The sequence below is a fragment of the Mytilus californianus genome, unplaced genomic scaffold, assembly GCF_021869535.1.
Source record: "Mytilus californianus isolate M0D057914Y unplaced genomic scaffold, xbMytCali1.0.p SCAF_36, whole genome shotgun sequence".
NCBI classification, from domain to species: domain Eukaryota; kingdom Metazoa; phylum Mollusca; class Bivalvia; order Mytilida; family Mytilidae; genus Mytilus; species Mytilus californianus.
In genome coordinates this window covers 285,000-295,772 of record NW_026262686.1, presented here as the reverse complement: position 1 = coordinate 295,772, position 10,773 = coordinate 285,000, and positions in this window count along the sequence as shown.

Genomic DNA, 10,773 nt, shown 5'->3' with positions numbered 1-10,773 from the left:
AGACAAACTATAGTACACAAAACACAACATAGAAAACTAAAGACTGAGCAACACGAATCCCACCAAAAACAGGGGGTGATCTCAGGTGCTCCGGAAGGGTAAACAGATTCTGCTCCACATCTTTCATGATCAGGTATTGTAATCCTTTATCTAGAATGCGATTGCCGCATTGGTCATGTTTCTTCACCTCTATTTTACACTTTAAGTAAACATCCTTTTTCCATATTTAATAAAATGTTTGAAAACACATCATATGAAATTCAGAACCACTAACGATTTACAATTGTACGAATTAAATGACAAGATAAATCCTTTGACATAAAAGAACCATTAGCTTGCAGATATATATGAAAAACGCAATTTTGATTTAAATACAAGTCTATTTGTATTTTGAAAGGGAATTATATAATATGGTCAATATGCGATGTTAACCTTGTGTCAAATAGTATTTAAAAGTTTGTGTATCCTTACACAAAATAATAGAATAATCTAAGAAGTTATTTTTATAAAGTTGTAGTTTTATCTTTGCGGTTTCTTATCACTTAAATTACGCAGTCAGATTGATCAAGAGGTTTTATACGAAGATGAATTGAAATGAAGGGACAACTTGTAAAAACATAGATAGTTTTTTTGTTTTTTTCATTATTTTATTTATTTACACCCCAAGTCAATCTAATAAAGACAATAACTAATCAGAGAATTCTGATAAAAAAAATTATTCAACTCGTGACCAATTTCTATTCGTCAATAAAGATGTTTTTGGTCACTCAATATATATTGTTGGTCATTCGAAATCACGGATTAGTATTTCTTGAAATGTATTTTGCAAGAAAAGCGAGTGAGAAAAAGATACGCACTTATCTGTAGGCAGATATTGATTTTGAAATTATGTTGTATTTTCAGTAAAATATTAGTATAAAAATAAGATATGATATCATTGCAAATGAAACACATATACGCAATATACCAAATGACGTTGATGTTAGCAACTATGGATCACTTTATGGCCGTTAACACATAGCAAAAACCAACACCTCATACTAAGCTATGGAAGGCCCCAAAATGAAAAGCGTTAAACAATACAAAACGAAAAAACCGACAGACTTAATTACAATAACCGAAAAACATACATGATAATCAGCAACAAACTGAAACAACTGAATAACTGAATCCTGATGTGTAACATGTATATATCGAATATGACGGGGTTAAACATGTTTCCTGGTACCAAACCCTTCACTTAACCTGGGACAGCACAACAAACGGTAAATATGAGTTGAAAAAGGCAATATTCGTTCTTTATAGAGATGATGTCGGACTCAAGATCGCCTCAAATGCCGTTAGAAAACTAACACAAGACTAAAGACACACAGTGTTGATCTGAGAGAACTCGCAGTTACTAAAGCTAGTCAAACTATTGTCAAAAAATATTACAATCGGAAAAAGGAAACAAACAATGAAATAATCACTTTGTAACGTTCATGCCTCCAAAGACATTTTCTGTATCTACCTTCATCAAGAATGCTTAAAGTTAAATGTTTGAAAGCCAAAGATTGAAACAGTTGAAGAGCCAATCGACCAAAAAGGACCTAAAACTAAAAGCCCAATCAGTCATTAGTAATATCGTGTATGATTAAAGAAACTGGAAAGATGTGTAGGATATGGTGTAAAAGGGAACTTTACACGTATTTAAGATTGTTCGAGGAAAAAATAAAAGTAAAGGTTTGTATTCGAAAAAATTTTCTCTCAAATGTTTAGATCTCAATCAAACCCATTGATACCATGTGCGGTATATTGTTTTATACACAAAATTGTTTTATGAAAACACTAATTTCTATTCATCCCGTATTAAACATATATTTCATTGAATTGGTTCATTTTTGAGAAAACATGCGACATATAAAGTATTATAAGATAAAAGTTTTCCAATATAAAAAAAACAGGCACTCCTTTTAATTCTGTCTTTCTTTCATGCGTTTTGTAAACTGTTGTTTGTGTTTTAATCGTTTTCGTTTTTTCCATTGCGTTGTCATTATGTCGTCGACTTATGAATTTGAATATTCCTTTGGTATATCCCTCTTCTCTTTTTTAGGCAGTAATCGTATAAAGAAAGGCAATATTTTCTTGATTTTTTTTCTCATTGATTTTGTAACAAATTTTCCTTCTGTTCTGTCTCATTTGTTCAAGGTATTAACAGAACATGGGCTGAAATATAGCTGTCCGTGCACCCCCCCTTTTCCCCTTTGTTTTATTCTTTAAGGTCGCTTTGTATATTTTTATAAAATATAGGGTGTTAACCGTAAATATCCTCATAATCGATTTTTGAGCTTTTTAACACCTACTCGAACTTTATCGCGGTTTTTTTTTTACCAACGAGCGGAATTCCCATTTCTTCTATAAAAATATTTCTGATGACTCCCAAGTCTCACATAGGTATTAAATGGAAATGTATTGTCTAATCTACAATAAAGACACCCGTTTGAATTTGAAATACCATAAGCATACCCTCAAATGGGCATACTCTTATCCTACAATATGTACCACATTTCGATATTTCGTTCATTAACTTTGAATTATATCGCTAGATGTAAGTGTTTTATTCACATTTGTTCCCATTTATAAACGTTCAAACAATTGTCATTAACAAAAATATCTTTTAAGTTTTCCATAATACAATTATTTTTTGCATGGAAATTCTAGCAGCTTGTAGAACAACACGGCTGAAGGTTTCGTAAATATCCTTCATCACTGTCTCTTTGTCTAAGGTAAGGTCATTACCAACAGTAGGTGGTTTTGGTGACTGCCGGACAGTGTATTGTTGTTTTCGTATATCTATTGATATCTGAACATTAAATTTTCAGCATTCTTTACTTCAAGCTTTAAAAGATCAACATCACGACTATTACGTAGTCTTACTTCTGATGTTATCATTTGATTTATGTCAACAAGTAATTTGCAGTCAAATTTTAGTGCATTTTCTATCTTGAGACCTTTTTGTACGCTTCCCTGCTTAACGTATCCAAGTATCTTTAATCCTTCGAAATTTTCATTTGAAAACTGTTTAACCCCTTGTTCTATTGCTTTTAATATTTCATCTATAGCTTAACAATTATTATCCCATTCATCAGCATTAATGTTCATATGTTTTAATACTGTAAGTCTGAGAATGGTTTTTTTTAAGTTCTATTTCGTTTTCTCCAAATTCAAAAACTGGTCTTTTCCATCTGTTCCATTCCAAGTTTGTTCGATTTGCCGCCATCCTTGTTACATGAGATCACAAATCGTGCCTCCTCCTCGAGTTGAGTTGGTAGATTGAAGATTTTCGTGAAAACATCTACCTGAGGAAGTATAAAAAAGTCATAGTGAAAAGGTCTCAAATGTGGTTCATTTAGTGAAAAATATATCTGACTGTTAAACAATATGAAAATTGAGTAAAGATCTTTATTTTATTCTGATGATCTACTTTAAATTTGAGGCGATTATACTCCAAATCCCAAATATGCAAGAGTTCATTACACAAAAGTTGAAAAATTTGTAAAATCGAAAGTTTATTACTTTTGTTATTTCGGATTTCCTGCATTTAGCTTTGAGCACAAGTGATTGTAATTAAATTGTCCGAATGCGCATGCGCAAATTGTGAATTGGACTAAAATTGGTATCATGTCATGATGTATAGCACAAAGTAATATATTTACTAATTAGTTTTTGAAAATGATTGATTGATTGATTGATTGTTGCTTTACGTCACGTCAAAACAAAAAACAAAAACAACAGAAAATGATAAATCGATTCGATTAAAACAATTCAAATATTTAAACAAAGGTTGTTTTTAAAATCAGACAAAGGTAGTTCAATAAATTTAACTAAAATTTTTGAAAAATATACTTATTTTCAAATAAAATTAAACACTAAGACTACGTGATAAGAATAAATCTGAAATGAACCCGGACATGTACCGAAATACACTTCATTAAAACATGAAAAAAATCATGGTATAACATTTGTATTATAGTAGCGGTTATAAACTCCTAAGTGCATCGGTAAAATAATTTACATTAGATTCATTATAAATCTTTAAAATTTTGTAGATTTCGTGACTTATTTAGATTTAATGTTATTGTAAAACATAAAATAAATACAGCAACATGAGATTATGACCTCTGCGTCTGAAATCTCAATCTTCAAACCTTTTTGACTACGCAACGCAGTTTTGTTCCATATTTGTTCCATATTCTTGGCATGGCAACATCGGGTCTTCTGATTAACTATGTATGTTTTAGACATTTAAAAATGGTGCAATGCTGAATTATACCACTGCTGTCATTTGATTGTACCAAGTCAGATATATGACAGTTGTTCTTCATTCGTTTGATGTGTTTGAGCTTTAGATTTTGTCATTTGCTTAAGGACTTTCCGTTTATAATTTTCCTCAGAGTTCGGTTTTTTTGTTATTTTATCGTGAAAATGATCGTTAAATAATACGTTTACGTTGGTCAAGTATTGCGATGTTATCGTGTTAGATCTAGTATCGGATCTATAAAGACATTGTATCAAGAAGTTAAGACACTCGTCATGAGATATTCTATTCTTTTTTATTTGAAGGAAATATTTTGAAACAGATGCATCTGTATGTCGAAACGGTTACTATTTATAATCAGCTTTGTAGGAAATCAAAGTTTTAAGAAATACCGTTTTTTTTAACAAAATTATAAGAGGTAGATAGTTCTTCAAATTTTCCATGATATTGGAATTTAAACAAACTGATTTGTTTGCATTATATGAATGACTTCATTTAATTTCTTTGAACAATGTCGTTCTGTAGTGAAAGAGATCGGTTCCCCCTTTTTAGCTCACATGACCAAAAGTGCCAAAAACAGGGGTAAAAAATACCAGAGGGACATTCCAACTCATAAATCAAAAATAAAATGGCAACGCCATTTCTAATAAAGAAAAAGACAAACAGACAAACACTAGCACACAAAACACAACATAGAAAGGACATATTGGGGTATTTAGTTTTCAAAAGGTGTCCGATGACCCAACCTGCCAACCAAGATGGCCGATATGACTAAAAATAAAACATAGGGGTAAAGTTTTCTCAATTATTCAAGAAACCGTTATAAATAGAGAAAAATCTGACACGAGCATAAATTTTCGGAATTTTTAGTTATGGTTATTCTTATTTTATATTTTCTTCAAAACTGTCAGTCGACTTTTTATAGAAGATATTGCCCTTTAATGACAAACTTTACCAATGGTTTTTCCATTTTTTGCTTATTGTCTTGATAACTATAATAGATAGAGAGAAACTTTAAAATGCAAAAATGATCAGCAAGACAAGTTATACAAATAATTTGTTTCAAGGTCGAAATCATCAATTGACTCCTTAGTAGATTTATTGCCCTTTCTATGACAATTTTTACGATTTTTGGCTTTTTTGCCTTATACATGTATCTTAAAAATTATAATAGATGGATAGAAACTTAAATAAGCAAAAAAGATAGCCAAGACAGGATCTATTATAAAAAACAATATGACAAAAATCTTCCCACGACTCCTTATTGGAGTTATTGCCCTTTAATGCCAAATTTTACAATTATTTGGCGTTTTGCCTCATATGTTAAAAATTATGAAAGATAAATAGACACTATCAATCTCAAAAATGTCATCTGGTTCAGAACTACTTACGAGTCAAAGTTTTCCGATATAGTTAGTAGACTGTAAATAATGGGAGTTATTGGCCTTAAATGCGGATTTTGTTTACCCTATTTTGCTTTTTACCCCTAAGTTCTGGTTTAAGCCATTTCAGTCATTTTGGTTGGGAAGCGGGATTAGATGACATACTTTTTTTAACAAGACAATCCAATGATAAATGTGACAAAGTTTGGTTACAATTTACAGTTGCAGATGAGAAGGTTTTTGTAAAACGCAACAAACGGCGATTGATCAGTATGACAGGAAACAGCTCAATTGACCATTCGGTTTAAATGAGGAAAGAAGGAAATTTTACTTGAAACCCTTAAAACAGTATTAAGGCTCAGTTAAATTTATATTGTCGACGTTGTTAAAATGGTGATTGGTTGTTTTTGATAGGTGTTTGTGAAACGTCCTGTTGCAAATACTTCAGGCATGTTCAGGACGAGTTCAAATTAACAATTATGTAATATATAGGTCCTGAAATATCGGGTTGAATGGGGTGTAGGATATGAAATTTGGAATGACATTGGAAAATGCGAATGATTGTATAGTATCAGAAATAAGGACTTAAAGCAAGCAAATTCGGACCCTCAAAGAGTTGTTAAAATTAGTTTTTATGTTCATAGAGAACGACAATCTCTACATTTGACATTGAATTTAACGTCCCTACTTTTACTGAAGATTACTGAATAAGTTTACGGATGGTAATATGGTGTATTCTATAAATGAAATATACTCTTTACTCGTTTAAATACCTCTTTCCATTTTATTATACAAAGTCATCAATGAAGTAACCATGATGTTGCTTCATTATTTTTCATTGCCTTAAATATATCTAAACATTATTACATTTGGAATAAACGGAAAAAAAAGTTTGGTTTCAATAAATCTGACAATTCAAACTGTACATTATCGAATTGTCAAGATTATTATAAATAACGCAACGAACAGCGATTGATCAACATGACGGGAAACAGCCCACTTGACCATTCGGTTTAAATGAAGAAAGAAGGAAATTTTACTTAAAACCCTTAAAACCGTATTAAGGCTCAGTTAAATTTATATTGTCCCCGTTGTTAAAATGGTGATTGGTTGTTTTTGATAGGTGTTTGTGAAACGTCCTGTTGCAAATACTTCAGGCATATTCAGAACGAGTTCAAATTTAGAGATCACTGTATTGTATTTGAAGCTTTGCGGACGTCCATTGGTAGTTTCACTGTCGCAAATTTAGTTTACCTGGCGACGCGTAGCGGAGACAGGTAAATGGGTATTTGCGACCGTAAAACTACCGAAGGACGTCCGCAAAGCTTCAAATACAATACAGTTATCTCTATTCTAATGCAAAATAAACAAATCATTCAATTTTAGTCATTATTTCTGTGAAAATTTTCATGAAACGAAAATACCGCGAAATGATGTTATCTGCTTTGGCGCCTGAACTAGGTGACGTCATAGGTGTGCTTCCGGCATCAAACGTAAACACCGGACGTTTTCTGGGTTCTTGTCCGCTTCAAAATGTAATAAAATTTGATGAAAAGAAGATTTGTAGGTCCAAATGTGAGGGTTTTTTTTGTTTATTATTGGAGAAATTACATGTCAATATAGTCCGGAATTCAAAATGTCGGCTTCCTAAGTTACATACAGGGAGATTGAGAATTTTACGCTTGTAGTCATCCAATCAGAGCCATTGATACATACTAATTGCATTAGAATTACCAATTATTGTCATATATAGGTCCTGAAATATCGGGTTGAATGGGGTGTATGATATAAAATTTGGAATAACATTAGAAAATGCGAATGATTGGATAGTATCAGAAATAAGGACTTGGAGCAAGCAACTTCGGACCCTCAAAGAGTTGTTAAAATTGGTTTTTATGTTCATAGAGAACAACAATCATTACATTTGACATTGAATTTAACGTCCCTACTTTGACTGAAGATTACTGAATTAGTTTACGGATGGTAATATGGATATATTTCATAAAAGAAATATACCCTTTACTCGTTTCAATATCTCTTTCCATTTTATTATACAAAGTCATCAACGAAGTAACAATGATGCTGTTTCATTATTTTTAATTGCCTTAAATATATTTAAACATTATCACTTTTGGAATAAAAAAAAAAAACAGTTTGGTTTCAATAAATTCAAACTGTACATTACCGAATTGTAAAGATTATCAAAAATATTCTTTAAACATTTCTTACGTGCACACATTCAAGTAAAAATACTTACTTGCTTATGACTGAATGAATTTCTTTACTTTGTGTTTACTAATCGTTACGGCGACATGGAATATCAAAACATGTTAAGCTATTTTTATCAAGACCTTAAGCTGCTTTGTATGTAACAGTAGATCTTTTAAAAAATGTTACCCAATATAACCTTTTATACTTTAATTTATATATCAAGTACAATTCATTATAACAATACTAATGATAATTACAAAAAACAGTGCCAATTGAATAAGGTTTAAATAAACGTGTCTCGTTTTCAGGCTCTAGCGAGAGTCCTTGGTCAAAAATATGACCGTGCAACGAACAAGCGGACAACGAGCTAAATTTAATTGATATTGTCCCTCACATTCGTCCGAATATTAGGTAATTATATAATATCGCCCTTTACAGAAAACAAAGACCCAATTTCAGGGGCCGTGGCATCACTGCTGAGCAAACTATGAAGACAAAATTGTTTACAATCAACCACATTCGCAGTACTCATGTGCTCAGAAGTATTTGTTTAAGTCCTTATCTAATATAAATAACAATTAACTTCCGCTAACTTATCAGAACTTTCATACTTAAAACAAAACAGATATTGCTCAGAATGTAAGGATAGCTTCGCTAAATAAGTACATGTATATCAATAACCATACTACTTGACAAGTAGACAAATTTGTTATAGAATTTGTAACACTATTTCTCCTACTGTATACATCTGTTTTCCCATTTTCAATATTCTAAGAAACATAAGTATAAAACATTTTTATATTTTCATATTAGACATCTTTGAATTTTCAATCTCGCTGTAGCGTAGAAATCCAGCATAACATACTAACATCATTGCACACGTTTTAACACTCGGTAAATTAAAACGATCAGTACCAAAAAGTAAAATAACAACAAAACGAACTCCAAGGAAAGTTCAGAACGGAAATTCCCTTATCAAATAGTAAAATCAAAAGCTCAAACACATGAAACAATTGGACAATACCAGTCATATTCCTGACTTGCTGTCTACTATCTCCGATCCTGTTAACGTTGTTCACCATCTACTACTTATTTTGTCTATTATCTTTTGTAAATGATATGCACTTCGCTCCTTCAATCGTCATCTGAACAAGCTTGTCTTTATACGGATTTAAAATTAAACTGAAATCATGATACCAGTTTATTCTATACAATGAGCTTATAAAACGGATTGTTGTTCCAGGCCACTAATATAAACTGCAACAGATGATGAAATTACGAGCAACGGATGAATATATATGAAAAGTATCACTCTTTAATTTTTTTTAAACACATCCTACACTTAATTTAAAAAAAAAATTCTTGATTGCTTTTCGAACAAAATTGAATATACTTTCTTCACATCCGGGTAATTATTGATTGGAGTTAGCAAACTGTTCTGTAATAATGTTAAATTAATAAACTAAACAACATATCTAAATATGAAGTTTTAAATTTTTTGTTAGTATAATAACGCAAAATTCGTGCAAAGGTCATCTTTATTATATTTGAACAAAGTGCATCTTTATATAACAACTGTTGTACAATGTAATGTTCACCTATAAAATGTTAAATGACAAAACTACCAAACTCCGAGGAGAATTCAAAACAGAAAGTCCATAATCAAATGGAAAAATCAAAAGCTCAAAAACATCAACTGAATAGATAACAACTGTCATATTCCTGACTTAGTACAGGCTTTTTTGTGTAGAAATGATTGGTAAAATGTCAAAATAGCGGCACAGCAGTCAACATTGTGTTAATATCTTAATCACTATAAAAACAAATATGTAAACAGACAAAAAAGGCATGTACTTTGACCTATAATGGTTTACTTTTACAAATTGTTATTTGGATAAGAGAGTTGTCTCATTGGCACTCATACCACATCTTCTTATATCTATATACACAGGCAAATTTTGTTCACGTGAATTTAATGTGAAATTAACGTGAATTTCACGTTAATCGAGCTTATACGCGTAATTCACGTGAAATATTTCACGTGAATTTCACGTTAAACTCACGTGATTTTCACGTGAAATACTGATTCACGTGAAATTCACGTGAAATTTTTCATGTGAAATTCACGTGAATTGAGCCTTCACGTGAAATTCACGTGAACTTTTCACGTGAAATTAACATTAATCGAGCTTCTTTTTTTTAATGAAATTAAAGTGAATTCAGCCTCAATCACACTAATTTCACAGGATTTGAGCTTATTTATGTAAGTCAATTCTAATCTAATACAAATTCTGTTTTGATATATATATAAACATGAAAAATATTATTCTTGGTCTGGACCATGTGTTCATACTTCCATTCTGTTTTACTTTCTTTGTTTCCAAAATTTTTTGGTCTTAAACAAAGAAGGCAAGCAAATGCATCACAGGATATAAATTATATCCAGGGCACCTTAGTTCACTCCTAGAACTTTTTTGGTTGTGTTGAGTCTCAATCCTTTTTTGTAAATGATTTATGGACTGTGGTCATTTATAGAAGTTGATTGCACTGATGTATATTTCATTTGAGTTGATTTTTATTATGTTTGTATAAGTCATATTGTGTGGTCATCAGTTTTGACACAAACCAATCACATTATGGAAAAGACTTACTTGCAAAAGATGCCAATTCTCTTTAAGAAGGTTTTGAAGAAAAAAAACTAGTTCACCTCGCCACTTATTCATGTACCTGCTTAAAGCCAGAAATCTTTTCAGTGGTTGTCAAAAATCTCGTCTTAATAAAAAAAAAAATATTCAGAGAATTTGGTGTTGATGGCTATTCTTGATTCATATTGTAATTTTTTTTATAGCCTCTGGTCAATTAAATAGATCATGGCATATCTTT